Source organism: Arctopsyche grandis, chromosome 9, assembly GCF_051622035.1.
Source record: "Arctopsyche grandis isolate Sample6627 chromosome 9, ASM5162203v2, whole genome shotgun sequence".
In the NCBI taxonomy this organism is placed as follows: Eukaryota; Metazoa; Arthropoda; class Insecta; order Trichoptera; family Hydropsychidae; genus Arctopsyche; species Arctopsyche grandis.
Window position 1 is genome coordinate 13,737,626 of NC_135363.1, and position 23,055 is coordinate 13,760,680.

The 23,055-nt window shown below is 32.4% G+C and overlaps 1 protein-coding gene and 1 non-coding gene across 4 annotated transcripts in view; one reads left to right on the top strand and one right to left on the bottom strand.

Annotated features, from left to right (window-relative positions):
- Fas1 (fasciclin 1 Fas1 domain-containing) overlaps window positions 1-23,055 on the bottom strand; it is a 168,290-nt gene that overhangs the window by 144,553 nt on the left and 682 nt on the right. The gene's annotated exons all lie outside the window — the stretch shown is intronic.
- On the top strand, window positions 19,793-19,910 carry LOC143917511 (U5 spliceosomal RNA). The gene has a single exon (XR_013261073.1). It is a non-coding gene; the product is annotated as a U5 spliceosomal RNA (small nuclear RNA).

Genomic DNA, 23,055 nt, shown 5'->3' on the forward strand with positions numbered 1-23,055 from the left:
TATTATTATAAATTTGAAATCATATTTAAATAGTGCTGACAAATAGTAGGTAGGGTGGTTTTGCCAATTTGATGAGGAACCGTTTCAACAATGAAATCAGATAAATTGACAAGCTCTGATAGGAAACGATTTGGAGTCACAAATATCCAAGTCTGATGAGCAGCAATGCAGAAATACTCCAAATACATTCTTTTCAATCAAGTTCAACTCAGGGCTCGAGCCCGGGAACCTCTCGGTGGTTAGCGTTAAAACCACCGAGCTATACTGCTGACTTATGAATGTATGTATATGTACATATGTATGTACATGTGAAACCTATCTAAATTTTACCAACGATTATATTTCAGAAGACCACAATTATGTTTTTATTATAGCCAGCAGCATAGCTCGGACGTTAAGCTTCTGCTTACCGTCAAGAAGGTGCCGGGTTCAATCCCTGAATGAAAATGAATTTTTCAGAGTATGCTGTTGGTCAGACCTGGACTTGTGACTCCAGGTTGATCGTTTCCTATCAGAGTTTGCCAATTTTCTCTGATTTCATTGTAGAAACGGTTCCCGGAAAAAAAAATTGGCTAAAAATCCTTCCTACCTACTATGTCACCATTATTTGAAATTTGATTGATGTACAATAAAAATTTATGTACAATTCATAGATGTCTCGTTAATTTGCGAGTTTTTTCAGTGTCTCGCAATTCAACGACTTATAATAATTTTTATTGCTGCATTTGTATTTGTAATTGGCCAGGAAGGCGCATTGGGATTTACCTGTAAGGCCTTCCTGGTATATATGTAAAATAAAAAAATAATATGTAAATAAAAATAATAAATATGTACTTATGTATATACGAGCTTCTATGTATGAAGGGACTATTTCTGGAAAATTTCAAAACGTAACACCTACAATTTTTTAGTAAAAAATCATGCCATATAATCAGAATTTATCTATGTATGTGCATGTACATACATAGTAACGATTCATTAAGAATTCATCTAAAACTAAAATGCAAATAATGGGGTGACAAAATATAAAATTATATACATTTTTGCTACGCAAGTACATACTAACGATAGAATAAAGGAGGTTTGTAAAAAATGAGCGCAATGACCTCGGCGGGCTTCGCCGCGAAAATTGCAACTTTGAAGAGGTTTTACGATCCCGAAAACATTGTGTAAGGAGGTTTTATGTCGGGAAGTCGTGGGTGGTTGAATGGGGTTGTACTCCCTTCTCCCTCTTCCTCCTTATCCCTGTATACCATAATCGCATTTCAGAAGAAAGCGGCGGAAGGGATTGGCAGAACATCCATTTCATAACCGGGCGAGCGCTCCTGGCAATCGCATTTTTCAACATACGCGTAACAATCAATTTGCAAAAAAGAAACCGTGCATCGATGGAATACTGAGGTAAATACATAATAAAGGCACGTATCCTGTTTGCTTTGCAAACGTAGATTTGAGATGTCAGGTCGGATAATAAAATCGCATTTATAAAACTCGGGCAGGTATGAAATGTATTAAATTAATTGTAAGAAATATGTATGTTACATCACATCGCTTACATTTCATAAACACAAACACAACTTTTAATCAACTTTTCATGTTCAAAACAGCAAACAGCTCTAAAGCTATCAGAACTTCAAAATATACGAGTACATTACACTTTAAAAGTTGTACCGAGGCATTTGTAATACATCCGCTATATCTTTTAATATTCAGTAAAATTATTTTAATTCTATAAATCATACCATGTTTGTTGTGAGAAAATCGTTCAATAGACAATTTTACAAAGAAAACCAAATATCTTATTTCTAAAATTTTAATGCAAATGTTTGCCCAAATTTATCTAGAACGATGGCTCAATTTTTAAATACAATATAAAAATAAAGTTTTAACAACCAAAACAGTTTTTGCGATTAATTTTGTACAATTCTAAGAAAAACAAAACTTTATCTATTGGCCCTTCGTATATGCGAGTATTAGATAAAGTTGAAAACAATTTTACTGTCAAAATGTGTCCACGTATGAAAATCTATACATATATAGCCAGGCTATGCTGCTGGCTATATACATATGTAGCCAGCAGCATAGCCTGGTGGTTGCGTTAATGGTAACCACTGAGACGTAGCTGGGTTCGATCCCGTGGGTTGAGTATTATCTGTAGTGCTGCTGGTCACTTGAAAATTTCTGACTCCAAGTCAATCAATTCCGATCAGAGTTTGCCAATTTATCTGATTTCATTGTTGTAATATTTCCTCATGAAATTGGAAAAAAAAACATTCCTGCGCACCATGTCAACACTATTCATTTATTTTTATATACATATATTACCAGGAAGGTATAACAGGTAAAACCCAATGCGCCTTCCTAGCCAATTACAAACATCGATATATATAATTGCTAGAATAATTTCAAGAAAGCATCATTAGAGACATCTATGGATAGATTTTTTTTTTTTTGACAAATTTTTGATAAATTTACATTTTCGAAGCTATTTTTATACATATGTATAAATCGTCAAATTTCAATTTTTTGGAACCGTTTCAATGAAAATCAGATAAATTGGCAAACTCTGATAGGAAACGATCGACCTGGAGTTACACACCAAGATCTGGCCAGCAGCAACCAGTGGGCCTCGAACCCAGGACCGCGAGTCCACACTGCTGGTTTCTGAATATGATTTCAAAATTTATAATCTATAAATTTATATAGGCACAAGTTTAATACCATAGAACTCGAAAACGGTAAAATGGAAAAATATAAAATTGGTTGCATCTATGTCACCTTTCAGTAATAAAATATATTATATGTAAATAAATATACATATCATATTATGTACAGATGACGATATAAAATTTATGTTATATAATATAATCTATAGGATGGATTTTGTCAACGACAAACAACTAAAATCTTTGAGATAGTCAAAATCGAAAGATTATAATTTTAATTAAACTTTATATTCAATATCCAAAAGACTCAAAAGTCATGAATGTTTAACAATCCACTTCCAGTTTCCTTTATACAATAAGTAATCTTTATATAACCCTATATATGTACATACATACTTATAACCTAAGGTTTTATTTTGAAAATCTCACATTTTGTGGAATACAATTTGGATATTACTTGATGAGAATTTCGCGTGCGTGCAAAGTTCTGAATTTCGAGTGTGTGCAGGGCACTAATTTCAAACGTAACGTTGAAATAAGAAAATGTATGTAATAAAAGAATGAACGTATCCGAAGAAAATAGCATGTGTTTCGCTATATTTTCGCGGTTATATTTTGAAGACATGCAAATTGGCCGACAGAAAAAAGGAGTCGCACGTCAGATAATAATCGAATTTTAATGAAGCCATTGCCATTTTCCACGACATACTACATACATGCATCCGCGACATTTTTTTCCCCATGTTTTGATTCGAAAAACTCCCATAATAGTGTTGTCCCCTCGCGTGCAGCACGGACGACAAACGTAACACAAAAGAAACTGAATTTGTGCGGGACGCGCAAACATCAACAGTCATTAATCCGTTTAACAAATCCCCCAACTCAATGGGCAACACTCGCTTACAAAGGAAAACTTGCCGAAAATCGACGCCGGGACAACAGCACGCCATTCTACAATAGTATTGCCACTGTAAAAAAATAAGAGGAGGGAAAAAAGACTTCGATGGCAGCAAAAACTTCTCATTCAGCATGTGTACAATATGTACGCATCGGGCGTTGACCATTGTTGAGATGAATTCAATTAGACTTAGCGGTTTATCTGAGCACCAGATTAATTCAAATTCCTTTGACAATGGATAGGGATTATTTATTTTTAATTTCGCCAATACAAATATTGTGTTTGTATATTTTCTGTATTACGTAAGGGGGAGCCGAATGCTCGGAATATACGCAAACAACGTCGTATTGAACCAACGCTGGAGTATTATTGCCCGCTAAGAAATACAATTTATCAGAAACGAACGATTTATTTTGACTTCTCCAACCTTTTATAAATTCAAATCAATCTAGATCTATACATATGCATGTATATTTTGTATCTGTATCGATTTGGCATAGTATGTATGTACATATGTATGTATATACATATGTAGTAGTGTACGTCATTGCGATGCGACAGTGTCGCATCATCTCCGATCGCAAAACTCAGATATGATTGTCGTAAACTATCATTCTGACCCTTACTCCTTCCCTGTGATCCAGAGCAAAGTCTGATGCGGAATATATCTCTTGCTTTCAAATAACTTTGGAATAATTATAATTCTGAAATAAATGGTTAATGTAACGACAATCATATTTTTTTATTAATTTGAAATTATACTTTTACTGTTTATTTTAATATTAATTCAAGAATGGCCACAGTCAACATTTATTCCCTTACTAAAGAAAAATAAGTCAACCGGCTGTGGTGATTATAGATTTATTAGTTTAATGAGCCTCACACTTAAAATCATTCGAGAGAGAATTAGATGTAAGTGCATGATCGGCGATTCACAATTTGGATTAAGAGGGCGATTGGGAATAAGAGAAGCGTTGATCTGCATGAACGTACTCCGGCAAAAATGTAGGGAATTCGGGAAGAGGAAAAACGTATGTTTCAAAGACTTCGAAAAGGCATTCGATAAAGTGTAACATGATAAATTATTCCATGTACTGAAACAAAAATGGATAGATGGAAAGGATATCGCTCTTTTGAAGAACCTATATTGCAATCAATCTACTGCACTGAAGGTCGAAGATATAGAAACTGAAAACAAGGCAAACGGTGACTTGGGAGATAGAGGCTCTTATGGTTTCGGAACCTCAGGTTATGGATTGGACTTGGGAATCAAGAAATTGTTTCAGCTTGCCCATGATAGGGCAGACTTCGCACGAGCTATAAATAATGTCTGTCCATGGTAGTCGCCTACGTCCGAATACGGATTTGCATTAGAAGAAGATTAGCGCTCGTTGACCAATGGGTAACCAATACTCAACGTCCAATGAGCGAGCTGTGTTCAACAGCCAATGAGATCTCGCGTCTAATTGATCAATAGATTTCACTGTGTTGAATATTCGGTTAGTATAAAAGTGTGGCATAATGATTCATTCGAAGATGGCTATCCGAGATGTGAACTTCTATTCACTGCGTCTTTCACTTCGACCTGGAAACCCTTCTTTAGGTCCACGCAATCGCGTTTTTTTACATAACTTAGGGATGATGTTGCAACGCTCGCAATGCTCCTAAAAAGTTCAGTCTAATTCCGCATGATACCTGTTAGTAAGCGAGAAGAAGTCGAAATAATTTAATATTCAATTTCTTCAAAATGAGAGTGATGATGACGTTCATGACGAGTGTCCATTCTTAAAGGTTGGTTCATAATTAAAACATGAACGTCTCCCTCTCCTGCATCGAAGCAAACACACTCACAGTTAATGAAAGGCAAATTAAAACGTAGCATCTGCCCTGTTTGCATCCGAAAACAAAACGGGACTTCATCGTCTCTGCCCCCCTTCCCGAGAACCAGCCTAGTTTGCTTTAAATTTCTATCTACAAAGTTAATTTGCTTAAAAGCTTTCGCTTAATTACTGACTGACTTTTAGCAATTGAGGCGCTGAAATTTAGCTGAAACCCCCGGAAAAGGTAGCCACGCCCGCCATTGAAACGAATCGTGGGAATAAAAGCGCGGAAAAACTTTTCCATTGATAGCGCCCACATTCTTCTTTAATATCCTGTTGTTATCCTTCTGGGAAATAAAGCTGTCTCGGAATGAACTTAACACACGTGCCTCGTGAATGACATATGAACGCACAACCTCTAACTCGATACCATCAGGGAAAATATTTCCACTTCGTAACGAAGAACATCTTCTCAAGTAACAATTCCTATCCTTCGCATCCGGATAAATAAGGAAGTGTGTGAGAAAATTTCACCAACTAAAACCTAACTAATCGAATTTGCGTCACTGATAAAAACGATCGTAAAGAGAGAAAATCTTTACAGGTTAATTAATACAGCTCGGTTTAATTGTTTCGATATACAAATACAAAACATAAGCTCATCATTTCTAAACATGAATAGCAGTTTCAATGTTCATTCCAGGTTGATTGAAGTAATTCGATGTTCATTGAGATATAAACGTGCAGAATTTTGGATGAAAAATACAACCATTCAATGAAAGGAAAATAATATACGAAATTCGAGAACAATATAGAACACAGCTTTTGAAATACACCTCACTAGTCAATAAGCAAAATATTAACTGTAGAGATATATGTACATAATAAATACAGATATACATAAAATACAATAATAGATATTTTAGCTAACAATTTGGAATAGTCAATGGTACCAATGATAATGGAAACTTAAACAGGTATGTAATTGGTAACTATTACGGATATTATAAGTAAAAAGTGACATGGAAAATAAATATCTTCAAAAATAAATCATTTTTCTATTGTATAAAAATCATTTTCAGAATATGAACTTTTTTTTCACAGTTCACACGTTTCTACTCACCGGTGAAGTAGAGTGTCCACATTAAGGGCACGTCAATGGCACAAAAACTAATCAATCAAGCTCTAACTTCCAAAAAAGTGACGACATAGATATCATATCAAAAAGTATATCTGAAACGAGCGGTTCCCGAGATCCCGAAATAAATTAAACTCACCTTTGTAATTCACTTATATTTTAATTAATTAATTTCACAGACGCTCTTTCCCTTTCAAAGTGCAACTTCACGGTAATTTTTAAATAAATATATACATACCTGCATCTACATACATATATTGGTATCATCTAACATATTCATGATTTGTAAAAATAAATATACATAGATATTTACTTATTTATTTTGGAAAATTTACAGTTTTAATAAAATATGAATAATAATAAAATATAATTGTTCAAAAGAAAAAAAAATTTGGATGTATGTACATTCACATATATGTATGTACACACTAAACCTTAATGATTTCCTACAGGTGAATATTTCAGAAAAGAAGAAATATTACTATATCAAGAAAAGTTTGAATGGGGACCTTAATTTCAAGCTCCAACCCCTTCCAAAAACCGTCTACGGTCTACTAAATTGTTCTAAATTGAAAACTGTAGATTTACATGGTAGACCATTAAACAAACATTCAACTTATATAATACACTAGTGTTGTGCCCGTTGATACATATTTCATGGAATGGTTTTTAGAACGGAATTGACACATGGACCACACCCGAGACTGTTTTCGCTAGCGGTTTCAGCGTACACTGCCTTTGCGTTTAATTTCCATGTACTTATCTACACTATATAATACTCTGCTCATTTAGTGTTATTTATTGCTGCCCTCGCGTATCGCTCTCCCAACACCCCCCCCCCCCCCCCTCTCTCCCACGCTTCCCATTAATTTCATCCCCGCGCGCTCGCCCAGCAGTCCGCGTACAAATATGTGTATGTATTTGTGATCTTGTCAGTAGTCAAAGCGCGATCTCTTTGCATGCTTATGACCTTCAGATAATTTATTTTTTGAAATCTCCATACTTAACAATACAAAAAACATTTATTCAAAAACCCCTTCCGTTGTTATCTATGTATTGATATATGTACACAGTTACACTCTCTGCAAGCTATTAATTGTCTGTTCGTGAAAATGTAAAACAGTAATTGACTTTAAATTTGCAAGAGGCATCGATTGAATTCTACCGCGTACCGTATACAAAAACATATGTAGTTGCCTAAAAATTAATATAATTCATGAAAATGCACCCCTTTTTTGTGGATCGTCCAAATTTTTTCACCAAAAACAAACTAAAATAAAACACCGAGTTATGCAATACTTGCAAGTCGTATACAAGACAGAAATATCTATAACATAAATAGCTTCTGTCGTTTAGCAAATGATAAAAAAAACTTCTAGAACGTGCCCATCATACTAAACATATATAGAAAAGCGATACATATGTTCCATTGTTGAATTGGGGTATGTGGGGACCCCGTTTAGTGGATAGTGCAAGTGTGGGTGGCAAAGTGTTTGGCGCAGGGTTGCCCTTGACCGGGGCCCACCCCGCGGGTCCCCACAATCGATCCCGAGCTGGGGCCCGCGTCATGCGGCATTTTTCACCCCTTATCAATATTATATAACGACCATTCCGAAAGGAGACATTCGTTAAGGGCGCACCTCTCTCGACCGACTCTATAATCGGGAAAATTACGACGGCACAACCCTCATTTGGCGCGGGCTAAATACTCCGTAATTTCAAACCGAAATCCGCCGTTAAATTTACCTGAATATATTATTATCATTCATTTGAAATGAAAATTTAACTTTGACACAGAACGGGATTGAAATGAAAATGTTACGTAGGCGGCGTTCCATATTTTATTGTATACATATGTATGTACATACATACATATGCCTGCGAGTGTTGTGTTTATTTATGCGAATTAATTTTTCAGACTAACTTTATAATAAGGAAAAATTATACGAAATTTGAAGTCGAAATTAACGTTGCGGTCATCAGCGGTTTTTAAACCGTTTTTTTTTTTTATTATTACAGTGATGGTGGTAGGAAAAAGGTTGGCGCGTCGTGTGGACGTAATTAAGGAATTAGGGTTGAGTGTGTTTTGCGCGCTGCAAAATTACGTAAAGAGCAAAAACGAATGTTGAATTTTTAAGTAGGTGAATTTTTTCAGAAAAAATAAAATTCCCGTAGATTACAAGGAAAATGAGATACCTAAGTAACGGAGATTAATTTTGACTTAATTGGGATGTAAGTATTGAAACTGAGTTATTAGTAAGACGACTTAAGAAGACGTACAGCGTTTTATAATTGCATAGAAACATTCAAACAAAAAGAGTATTTTGGGTGATGAAAATATTTTTTTAAAATAAAAATATAATATGTATTGAAAGATTTTATATATGATTATTTTTATATTTATTTCAAAAATTGTTCACGATTAAAATCATTTTTTTATATTTAGTTCCTCATTTGTTCAAACGCTATCCCCTTCATTAACCAACATAACTCAGCGATTAGCGTATAATGCTAACAACTGAGTGTTCACGGGTTCAATCCTTGATACAGTGTTGCTGACCAGACCATGGAAATATTTTATATGACTGCAGAGTGATCGTTTCCAAAAGTCGGTTTCTACCCAAAACTTGACCACCTACCATCATTTTTCACCATTATTTGAATTTAATTTTAATAATATAGTAGCGTTAGCGTGTAAGAGGTGTTTTCGAGGTTGGAATGAAAAATGTAGCCACTAATGGTAGTTAGTTTATTGCTGTTCCGTCGATGATCCAGCTCCGAATGAAGCACGTACTAAAACCGCCTAATATATGAATGTAGTCACGTAGATAGATACCCATCAGGTACTCTCCGCACAGAGAAATCATTGGTCGATGAGTCGCGAGAACTTATTGGCTGTTGTATACGGCTCGAGGCCTTTTTGGCGCGATCGCAATATCAGCCCTAATAAACCAGTGGTCGACGAGCACCAATCACTTAATATCTACGCTACATTATTATAAATATATATATATAGTTATACATATATGTCGCCTTGGGGAATTTCCGTAATGACATCATGGTAAAAATAGCAATAAATAAAATAAATTGTTGTAGAACACTCGTTGGAGAAGTACATACGTTACCCAAAATACTATATATGATAAAGTATAAATGTTAATGTGTATCATATTTCAGAAAACGAAAACATCAATCTCTTCCTTTAAGTCTCTTCACCTTCGTTAGAACTCAGAGATACGTCTAGTAATGACAAAGCAGAAACACAGTTGGAAAATTTATTTAAACATGCAAACAATCATTGTTTAGTTGTACTAAAAAAATTGTTATGAAATTCCATTCTGAAAGACGTCAAAATCTACCTACAATGTATATGCACAAACTAACTATACTTCGCCAAAGCGTACAGAACGAATTCATATTTCAACATTTCCACATAAAATATTTCATTCAAATCGAACGATCATTTCACCGGAAAACTTCTGCACTTAATTCAAAATTTAATTTTACGCCCGATTGAAATTGACGGGATATTACCAATATAGTACAACGTAATAAGCTTCGGTGAAGATTTTTTGCGGAGTGAACAAGATGAAGCGGCAAGCCTCCAACGGGATCAGAAACGGAGGGAAAGCGGTGGGAGGGGTTGGATTTTCACGGAAAATTAAATTTTCTATATCGGAGGGAATAAGTCCGTGGCCAAGGGAGGGGCAGCCTTCAAGACGGAAGCCGACACAATAAAGACCACACCACACCACCAGGTAACCCTCGTCACCAGCTGGTAGCCGCAAAAATGAAGGCTCCATTCAGCTCGTCTTGAACGATATTATCAAAAACGGGCCGATGAGGTTACTGGTATATATCGCATGTACATACATATATGTATATTGTACATACATACTTAAGGTGAAGATAAACCGACGGTTCAATGTCAACGCGTATCCGTGTCACTTAAAGTGCCTACATACATACATATACACATGTATGTACATATGTATAATACATGTAGATATATGTACATATATACTAAAAGTTATTTCGACAATAATGCAAAGTGGCTAGTCTGTGATGAAAATGGACGCAATTAATAACTATGGTACCTTTGACTTGTTATGAGAAATCACACGAGTTTGTAATATCTTATGTTTAATATATGTATGTATTATATGTACACATGTATGTATGTAGTTTCCTGAACATGTTGCCGAAACAATATTATGTAAATTAAAATTAATCATTAACAAGTGCCGGAATAATGTTTTTAAATGAGAAAAACTACCAAAAAATTAAAGATTTCTTCATTTGTGGAGGATAATTTATTTTTTTTGGCATTTGCTAATGCCAAAAATAACATACATACAAAATAAAATACATACAAAATAAAATACATACAAAATAAAATACATACAAAATAAAATACATACAAAATAAAATATATTTATAATTAAATTGTCTACCACCGTCATAAAATACCAACGATTTCAATGTATCAAATAAGTTGTTACCCCGACATTAGGGTACGTTTCTCAACAAAATCAAAATACTGAGACTTGTGAGTTTGTATAGATTTCAATAATAATGCTGTTTGCATTTAATATACATAAATTTAATTCATATACATATATGTATATTAATTAATGAAAGCGACTTTCAAAAATAATATTTTACAATCCTATGTATGTATGTACATATGTACATACATACATATGTATTATATATCACCGCATCAATGGCAAAAGAACATGTATGTTTTATTTGTGGGTTCAAGTCCCGGTCGGAATCGAGTAATTACATACATACATTATTATTTGATTCGAATACGCAGCTGGCGAGATCTTGCTGGTTTTTATAACAGATCGACCATATCCTGCTAGGATTTGCCTATTTATCTAGCTTAATTATTATGACGAATCCAATAAATCGGCATCCTTCCCCCCCCCCCCCCCCCACTTTCTCGCAAATTCGAGTCTCTAGCATTTCGAATTTATTGATTCTTTTCCAAATATGCTACCTACATACTCTGTAAAAATGTATTTATTTATCGCAAATTCACTGTCAGATTTGTCGATTGAACTAGTTTGTACATTAAAGTCTCTATTGCATCCCATATACATATGTATGTACATATGTAATTTTACTATAATGTTTGAAATTGTTAGTAGGTACTTATGTACAAATAATCTAACCATAGATGTCGGGAATGACCTTGGGGTAATTCCCGTCATGGCACTTATAATAGAAATGTACCTACTACATTCATATGTAATATTATTCTATAAATTCACTATGTTCCCATGTCGCTGCGTTCGACAGTCGTGTGTTCAGTTGTCGTACGTTCTCTAGTTATGTGTTTAAGTATTTCTCTGGTCACTATACTTATATAAGATTATATAGTCAATCCTCTTTTAACCAGATAGATAACCTTTTTCCACGAGAAAACGGAAAAAGTAAGAAGAAGAATGAAAAATAATGTAATTGTAAGAAAAAAATACAGGACATAGACATACAGAGCTTTCTTACTTTTCTTAGTGTTTTTGCTGAACCGATCCAAGCGCGTTATTGCATTGATAATTGCATACCTAAAGACACTTATAATTTTTAATAAACTTATTATTATTTTTTAGGTTCGGCTATAGTGTTGTTAAACGGGTGATTTTGAAAAATAATTTAAAATAAAGTTATATGGATAATAATAATAAAAAAACAACAATTGTTGTCATAATCGTAATTGGAACCGAAGTCGGGACCATAGTCGAAATCAAATTCGTACACCTACATATATAATCGTATGTATAATCTTGATTAACCTGTCGATGCATTCACCACACACCTTTGGTTTTTACATATGTATGTATGTACATATATGTACGGGTAGTCCTCGACTCGAAAAAAAATCAACAATTTTCAGAAAATTAGTATTAAATTATGGGCTGCCGTTAATTAGAGCCACTGAAATTTGAAATTTAATGGCGAATACATTCGAGAAATTAGTAAATATGCACATGTTGAAATGAATAAAATTGATAAAGTTTCTTAATATTTTGAAGTTTTATATGAAATACGACTTACGACCTAGGTGAAAGAACGTATCTCCGTCGTAAGTCAAGCAATACCTGTATTATAAGCCTCAACATAATTGCAAATCTATTAAAAAAAAATTAAAAATAATTCACCGTCAAAAAAAAAGGTAACGATGCCTTACAATAATTTCTACAACGCATTTCAATCTATTCAACTTTTTCATATATTACATACATACATATGTACATACTTCTATGTATGTATATATTTTATAAAAATAATTCAAAAGTACATTGTATGAAGTTTTAACGGCAAAAAAATTACACAATTTATACGACCGTATGAACGGACTTGCATAAAAAAATCTCCCTCGAAGCCCCATTTCATTGCGTACATAATAGTTATTACGAAAGTCGACATATGCCACAATGCAACGGGGTGATGCGCGTTTACCGGTAAATGTACTTTGAAATGCATTTTACACCCCTCGTCGTTACGGACCGCTCGCTGATACAAATTTACGATAACGACTATGAATCATATTAAAAATATATAAAATAGAAAAAATAGAATTGCCGCTGAGGGGTTGTTCAATAATTCATAGGGCTACGCACTGATTGTAGTTAACGTCAATCATACGTAAAATAACTAGAATTTAAAACGAACAATGATTTATATTGTTAACTACTCAGTGGCGTAAACAGCACCCCGCAGGTTAACCGTACGAATGAGGGAGACTTATCGAAGAACTGGATCAGTTTTGAAGAAACATCTGGAAGAACCGACAACATTCATTCGTCAATAGCAATAGTTCATTCAATATGACGCTTCAGATGAACGTGGACGTCACTAGCAATAAATTAGTTCCAAATAATTAGATCTGTAACATATTGACCCGGTTAGATAACATAGCTAACTTACTTATTATTCATAGTACATAATTACTCATATCATAAAAAAAATCTGGTTTACATATAAATAAGTGACAACTAACCATAAATCCCTAGTTTCAAACGTTTCTAAAGTCTAAGTTAGAGTACTATACATAGGTACATAGTATTTTATTTTTACATACATTTATACACCAGGAAGACATAAAAGGTGAATTCCGATGTGCATTGCTGGCCAATTTCAAACATCGATATACATTTTTTAGAATAATTTTTAACAAAGCATCATAGAGACATTTATGGATAAATTTTTATGGATAACTTACAATTTTGGGGCATTTTTTTTATATAAATCGTCAAATTTCGAGATGCTTAGAAACTCGAAATTTTATGGACAAATTTGCAGCATTGTTATACGAATCAGCGTAATTTGAGATGCTGAAAACTCGAAAATCGCGAGAAATTGGTAAATGTTGTCAATTTGTTGGAACCGTTTCAATGAAAATCAGATAAATTGGCAAACTCTGATAGGAAAAGATCGACCTGGAGTCACACACTAAGGTCTGGCCAGCAGCAACTAGTGGGAATCGATCCTGGGAATTTTTATCTCGAATCCCGGGAAAATATTTCTATAAAACATTCTTTAAATAGTATAATAAAGTCGAATTCATGTGTTTTACGATAAAAGTTTTATGAAACGTATGTATCCTTCTTGTATTGCCGATTCCACAATGGATAAAACTCTTTTAGATTCCCATGAAGATGAGACAATTGTGTGTTTGACGATGAATGAAGAATGAAATAAGGAGCTATCAAAACAAACCTACAAAATAACTTAAATAAAAATAGCCTCGCCTTTCAAAAATAAACGAAATTGACTTTTAAAAATAAATAATCGAAAAATAAAAGAAAATATTCATGCTGGCAGAAGAAAAAACAAATATTTAAAAAAAATGTTTTCGTCCCTATAAACTATAAAACCTAATTGGACCGAAACTGAAAGAGCTTTTTCCATATTGAAATATTCGGATTTTCATTTAAATATTTTAGAATTAAGAAACTAATTCAAATAAATTTATTTTTATCATTATATTTTTTCCAGTTATATTTAAATAATAATAGATAATTTTTTTTTTAATAAATTAAATTCAAAAAAATAAATTCCATCATATGTCCCGGATTCCCGGGAATTCCAGGAACCAACCCAGACTTCGGTCCCGTGTCCCGGGAACTGAAAAAATCAGGCAAATCAGAAACCATAATCACGTCACACACTCAAATCGGAGAAAACAGTAAATTTTATAGAAGATTGTCGAAATTTTCCACTGCTCTAGAGGACTGCAAGGATAAAAATAAAGTAAACAAAACGACACTTTAAAAGTTTTGGGAACAAAATTTAATATGTGGACAGTAAGTTTAGTAGTGACGCTGCAGTATGTACTGCATTCCCTATGGAAAAACTGCGTCTGGACGTGTGACCAATCCCATTCGTTCCGTCAACCTTCTAAAACTGACACTGCACTATCATCGCCCACACCTTTCAACCGATCCATATATACATACATTGTATATATCGCTTCCCAATCGGATGATTCATTTGCAAACGATGACATTGGCCCATGACGAACTTGACATCAAATTAAATCAATTCGCGCACTTCCTCGCAAAGACCGCATCCAATTAGCCAATCAAAACTAGTCGCGTCCCGCAGCTGCAAGTTGAATGCACTCCTTCGATGAGTCGTCGTACACACCGTTCAATTGAAATCATTAATGCAATTAGCGCGATTTGGAACCGAGCGCACCGCACCGTCGACACACTTGAGCAAGGTCATCGGTGACCTCGTCCGTTGCGAGAGCGTTCCAGAACAATGGATCGTGCGAAAATCCCGACTATTTCTCAAGTTTTAAATACATCCGCCCGCCCAGCCAGTTCAGGATATTCTCGGAAAGGGTTGGCCCGTTTACGCATAATTTCCGCATGATTTATGAATACGTTTCGGCTGTGGAAAATTATGTAACTCGCGGGGGAGGGGGCGAGTGGAGTATATAATGCGCGGCCGCACTTCACGGGCTAACCAGCACATTCGAATACATATGTATGTAGGTATTCGAAATTGCACGCAAATCAAAATTTAGTGTTTGTTTTTAGAACGGAAAACAATTTTATAAAGATTTTTATATTTCCATGGAATCATTCAAAAATTTCGGGATACATACATACATCCATATGTACATATGTATATAGAAATGAACTACATAATTTGTATATCTTTTCACAGCCCATAAGAGGGCTGGTCACCAGCGCCTTGTCCATACAATCGTATTATACTTCTCCCTTCCTAAATTATGGCACTAGAGAAATTATTTTTTAGTAATGATATTTATATCCACCATAGGCATTGTTCTATTTTTTTATTTTTTTTTATTATTCAAAAAATCAAATTAATCAAAAAACAATTAATCAAAAAAATAAATAGAACCATGTCTATGGTGGATATCCAAAGCATATTAAAAAAATAATTTCTCTAGTGCCATAATTGAGGAAGGTAGAAGTCTAATACGTTTGTATGGACAAGGCGCTGGGATCCAACCCTCTTAATTCTGACTCAAAAATCAGAACGAAATAGGTATATATAATAATAAACTCATTTAAGGAGTTAAATCACTTCTAAAAACCCATGCAAACACGCCGTTTTTCAAGTGCATTCGGTTTTTTACCGTCCCGTCACGTTTCGTAAAATTGTTCGATTTGTCCCGTTTTGTCCTCGTTTTTACAAATCAATTTGTTTCCCAAAAACAAATATTATTATGTGAATATATATTTAAATGCAATACATTCATTTTAAAGTAACATTTAAAATGTTATTACATGATTGATTTTGCATGTTTATGAAAAAAAATCACTTTGTGCTTACTATTATTTTATCATAATTATTGTGAAATATTTACAATATTATATTTTATTTAATTTTTTATCTTGTTTTAATTTCTTCATTTAAAAAATGTACGTTGTGCTAAAAATTGCATATCAACTTAACAATAGAAATTAAAGAAATTATAATTTTCAGTTGCACATAATTTTGCAATTAAAAGAAACCAAGAATATCTTTTTGGGAGTAGTTATTTTATTTGTTAATTTTAGGTTTCAGAAAAAAAATAAGCCTGTGGCCTATGAAAATCAAATATTATATTAAATATTTTTGTATTGTTTGTATTTTTCTTGTACACAAGAATTGTACATTCTGAAAAAATATATACATAATTCCTTGACAATATTAATGCCTTTTTAAGGTAAAAAAAAAAAATTCTGAACATGCAACACATTTTTTTTATTATATAATTTTTATTATAATTGTACAATTTTTTTGCGGAGCGTCCCTTTTTTGAGTCCTGGGAAATATGTTCACCCTACGCTAGCGAGAATTCGACTGCCAGATATATCGAATTCACAATTTTCGTCGGGTGCGAAATTGTCCGTTTACCGAAATTTCAATATCACAGTATTGCATTCTGCTCGCACACACGCAATTATTGCTATATGCAGGTAGAATGCAAGATAAAAATCCACGCCCACATTAGCACAACAGTCTTGTTAAGACCATGATGAGCAATATGGCAAATTATGAAAACGATCGGATAAGAGGCAAACTATTTCCTGAATTGTAATCGTAAGTGAAACGTAAAAGAGATTAGTAAAAATCAACCTCTCTATCATCACTTCTTTACCGAGCAAAGCTCGCTTTTCCCGACTTTCAAAGTAAAACAAGAAAATATACACATATGTACATATATGTATATATGAATGTACATATGTATGTACATATGTATACTGATTTTGCAACCTTGCACAAGACGTTGTTGAAGAGAGGGTCACGGACGGGTACAGTTCCGCAAGAATTACGTAATAATAATCAATACCAGTAAATGTTACGTATGTAACTGGTGCTGTGCGAGGATGAAACTAGATTATTAAAAATACATATTCACTGTCAGGTGAGAGCAAACATGTATAAGGTGTGTATAAAGGGAATGTTGCATACTTGCGTTAACTGCGTGACGCATACGCCACGCTGTACATATATGCTTGATACGCGTCATACATATTTAATTTACTTTGAAAATGTATCAACTTTGTTTAGCAACTACTGGAAAAATTAATGAGACTTCTTCTTAAACCTAACGATAGGAAAATTTGGGTAAAACTGCCTCACATAATAGTCATATGTACATAAGTATGTACATATATTATTAAGATTTTTTCCTATGAAAAATCCAGTTGTAATATTTCCACGGGTGGTTTTGAAAAGGAATTGAAATATCTGCATACATAAGTACAATATATAATATGCAGGGCCGGCTCAAGGGGGCGCCATAAATATTTAACTAGTAAATTCATACGACTAGAATGTCGTGTTGACTAAAATAAGCGACTTTCCCTTATTTTTATGACTTTTTAGGACCAAATTAATTAATCATACTATTTTTTCGAAAAAAATTTACTGCTCCGGCGTTTTATTACAGTTTTATACAAAAATTTTATGAATCATATTGTAAATGATTAAAAACAAGTTGACGTTTTCATATTTTTTTAAGTGTCAATTTATTGACAAAGATTTCATCCGAAGCGTTGGATTAAAATAAAAATTTGTAAATTTGAATTCATATTTTTTTCTCAATATTTATTATTCAATATTATATAATTTGGGGGGTCTGGCACCCCCGTAACCCCCCTGGCTACGACCTTGGCGCTGGCACCCCCGTAACCCCCCTGGCTACGACCTTGGCGAGGCGGTACATAAAAACGGAAAAAAGTGCGACTTTCAGTTGTAAAATATGTAAAATAAGGTGGAATTTAAATAACATTTAAAAAGCGTAAAGAAAAACCTAATTCTTTAAAATGAGAAGGCAAAAATCAGGAACCGGAACCGTTATTTTTTTCGTTCAGGTTCGATAAAAAAAAATATTTCGGTTCAGTCCCGGTTTTCGGTTTACGGTTCTCTTCTTAACCCTTTGGCTGCTACGAGGTTTTTCAATGTCCAAGCGAAAAATGCTAACATTTGTAATTATTTTGAAAAAAATTAAATATAATATTTTTTTTTACATACTTACTTCGCCGAACGCTTGTAATTTTTATAATACTTTATATACATTTTTAGAAGCAGTTATGGACTCGTGCTCTCTCTTTCTGTCTTGCTTTTACATGCGTGCGTGCGAAAGAGATACCTACATACATATATACACTAAATAAGTTTTGACGATTATTTTCCGACGCTTTATTTTTTTCAATAATCTATTTTTAGACATCGATGTATCCTAACAAAATGCGATATATTCGAAACAGGTAGCGGTCTTTCTCTCTTTCTTTCTTGGTTTTAATTGTGTACGTGTGAGCGAGACACACAAGGATGTGAAGTTTCTAATAATCAAATATTTTTTCAACATGTATCATAAACATTTTGTATGCATTTCAGTTGCATTCGATTGATTGCATGAATTCGTGACGTCTCGTGACCTATATAATTGAAAGCGGATTTCTATTGTTTTTTGCCATTTATTTTAACTCTGCAAAATGATATCGGACAGTGAAAGTGATGAAAGCGAAATAATAGCTCCTCGCCGAGGAACTCGACCAATCAGCAGCTCTACTGATTCTGAAAATGAATTTATCGACAATAATCAATTCCCAAGTAATAACTCCTTATATGACATTGACAACGAACCCGAAATTTACTTTGATGATGAACCCGAAATTGAAGAGCTTTTATTTAAAAAATTGATAAAGTTTATAAAGCTTGATTGTAAAATAAATATAAATACGTATACAAAAAAAATGTTTCGTGCCACTGATGCGCTGGTGGCTCAAAGAAAGTATTGAAATACGACAATTAATGACGAAAACAACGATCGTCGTAGCAATCTTCGCCGATTTCAAAACAACGATTTATCGTCGTTGTAGCAGTCAAAGGGTTAATGTACATAAATACACCCACCCACACCGTCTATACCAGGTGAACTGCAGAATATATGTTATATTTTTCTAAAAATTTCAAAAACATATTTTTAATATACATTCCTATATGTTTGTCCATTAATTCTATCATTCCCAAAGTATATATTTTAATTTTACCGAACCGAAAAAAATATCGGTTCGGTTTCGGTTTTCGTTCCGGCAAAAATAACGGTTGTTCCGGTTTTCGGCTCGGTTCCGGTCCCTGGCAAAAATTCCATTTTCGTGAATACAGATTACATTATCTGAAAAAATAGTAAGTTTCCTTTAGATAGATGTCGCTAGTTGCCTATAAACTATCTAACGCCTGGCATAAAGATTCTGTATATAAAGATATGAACACACCACCTAAATTACTCTGGTTTCCATTCAATACGAATAAATCTTTCGCCTTTTACTAAAGATTTCCGTGGGGGGGAACACTCTAATGAGTCTATAGACAATTTTTGAATCCCGCTCGCTTGAGCGGGAACTTAATCCTTCCAAATTTTCGATACCAACTGTACGTCAGCACACCAAATGTGATAATGATACCAAATCTTCGAATTTCTTCATTATATCTTCCAAGTCCTATTATTAAACATTCATTTTGGTTAAAATTACGATTTACCGATTCTGCAGTGGAATAAAAAATTGAAAAATAGCTTCTAGCGCTAAAATCTTGGAAAACGGTCTCTGGCGTTAAAATAAAAATATTGATTGTGTTTAAAACATGCGCCTTTAGTAAGTATTTGATTATATCTCGCCCGTAAGGAATATAAAGAAATAATACAGTTAGAATTTTATACATATTTGATTTTACGTGAAAGTTAATTGTGAGTTAGACTTTGAGTTCAAGTTTGAGCTGAAAGTTACAAAGAAGTGTTTATAAAGACAAAGAATGATTTCGTCGAGTTATTAGGATGTTACAAAAGGAAGATAATAGCTTCATTCATGCTGAGGGACCATCTCTAAGTGACCCATTATTCAATTACTGGACAATGACTGGTGTATGCGGTACAGTCACCCGCATGTTGCATAATTAACCATTGTTAAATACCCTTTCTTATCCACCGATGATAGACACTCGTAAAGTCGTAAATGTAAATTTTCTTATCAAACTTTTAACTTTGAAGATTCCAATAATTGGCAACTCCAACTTAAAATTATGTATGTACATATGTAATCGTTGTTACCAAACACCCGAGTTCAACTTGACAACTGAGCACACCGAAGTTTGCATCAAAGATGATTCATAATAATTTTTTTTTTTATTTTAAATTTATGATAATCTCACGAGTATTTTGAAATTCAATACTCGTGATCTGAATAGCAATTGGCACACCGCTAAATGACAAGTGCGGTCAATTGCAATAAATTGCAGTTGCAAAATTTGCATTACACACGATTATTATAAACCGAATCCATTGTCGCAGACGTATTGAATTGATGCATTTGCATTCGACCATTTCGCATTTGCATTCGACCATTTCAAATTTTCAAACATTCATGGTGAAGCCTCCAGTTACTCGAAACATTATTGTACATAAAACATATGTATGTATGTATTGATGTAGATCATATATATATATATATATATATATATATATGTATATATATATATATATATATATATATATATATATATATATATATATATATATATATATATATATATATATATATATTAAATTGAATATATTTAAAAGGTATTTGAAAAAAATACGACGGCGTGCGGATCGAACACAACATCGACACATATATATATATATATATATATATATATATATATATATATATATATATATATATATATATATATATATATATATATATATATATATATATATATATATATATATATATATATATATATATATATATATATATATATATATATATATATATATATATATATATATATATATATATATATATATATATATATATATATATATATATATATATATATATATATATATATATATATATATATATATATATATATATATATATATATATATATATATATATATATATATATATATATATATATATATATATATATATATATATATATATATATATATATATATATATATATATATATATATATATATATATATATATATATATATATATATATATATATATATATATATATATATATATATATATATATATATATATATATATATATATATATATATATATATATATATATATATAATATATATATATATATATATATATATATATATATATATATATATATATGTATATATATATATATATATATATATATATATATGTATATATGTATATATATATATATATATATATATGTATATATATATATATATATATATATATATATATATATATATATATATATATATATATATATATATATATATATATATATATATATATATATATATATATATATATATATATATATATATATATATATATATATATATATATATATATATATATATATATATATATATATATATATATATATATATATATATATATATATATATATATATATATATATATATATATATATATATATATATATATATATATATATATATATATATATATATTAAATTGAATATATTTAAAAGGTATTTGAAAAAAATACGACGGCGTGCGGATCGAACACAACATCGACACATTTCTTTTAATTTTTTTTTATTTAATAACTTAATATGACAACCCATGCGATGCTTTTTATCGGGTACGACACTAGTAGATATATAATATTATATTCATATGACCATACATCATGTTCATATCCTATTTATATTAATGTTCTACCTTTAAAAAAAATTATAAAAGAAAAATTATTTAAAAATTCAAGTCATAATTTGTTTTATTCCCAGTAGGAAAAAAGAATCAATTAAATGAAGTAGTTTGACCACCTATTTATGTATATATTTTTGTCACCCATTTTATATTCGACTGAAAATTAAATTTACCTAAGTTTAATTTTAATTATTTTTATTTTGTTACTCAACTGTTCATACTCGGAATATACTCTTTTCAATCGAGGTCAACACAGGACTCGAACCCGGGAACCTCTAGGTGGTTAACATTAACGTACCCACCGAGCTATACTGCTGGTTATGCCGAGTATACAACGTTATATACTTTTTGGGTAAACAGATTATTGCGCAAATTGCGATCGCACGCACGACATTCGTTGCCACAAAAATCGCGAATACGGAATATCTGGCACTCGAGTTCTCGTTAGTACAATATTTCGCTTGGATGGAGTTATTGTGTGCCAGATGATCCGAGATTTTAGTGACGTGCGCGAGATCGCTGTTTGCGGAATAATTACCGAACCCATATTCGAGTACATTCTGGCGTTCAACGCCCAAGTTTCGCATCCACACTTCATAATTAACAAAACACATTTGTTGAAGATATCTTTCTTCAGGCAAAGTTGCATTTCGGATTTTAAAACGGAGTTCATTCTCCCAAATTCACTCCACTCTAGTTTCATATCTCTCATTTACATATTTCCTCTTATAAAAAGAAACTCGCGCCATTATATCGTCGTTGTATGACAGCAAACCGCATACATATTATATCAATCGCAGTTTTTCTCACGTTTACAATC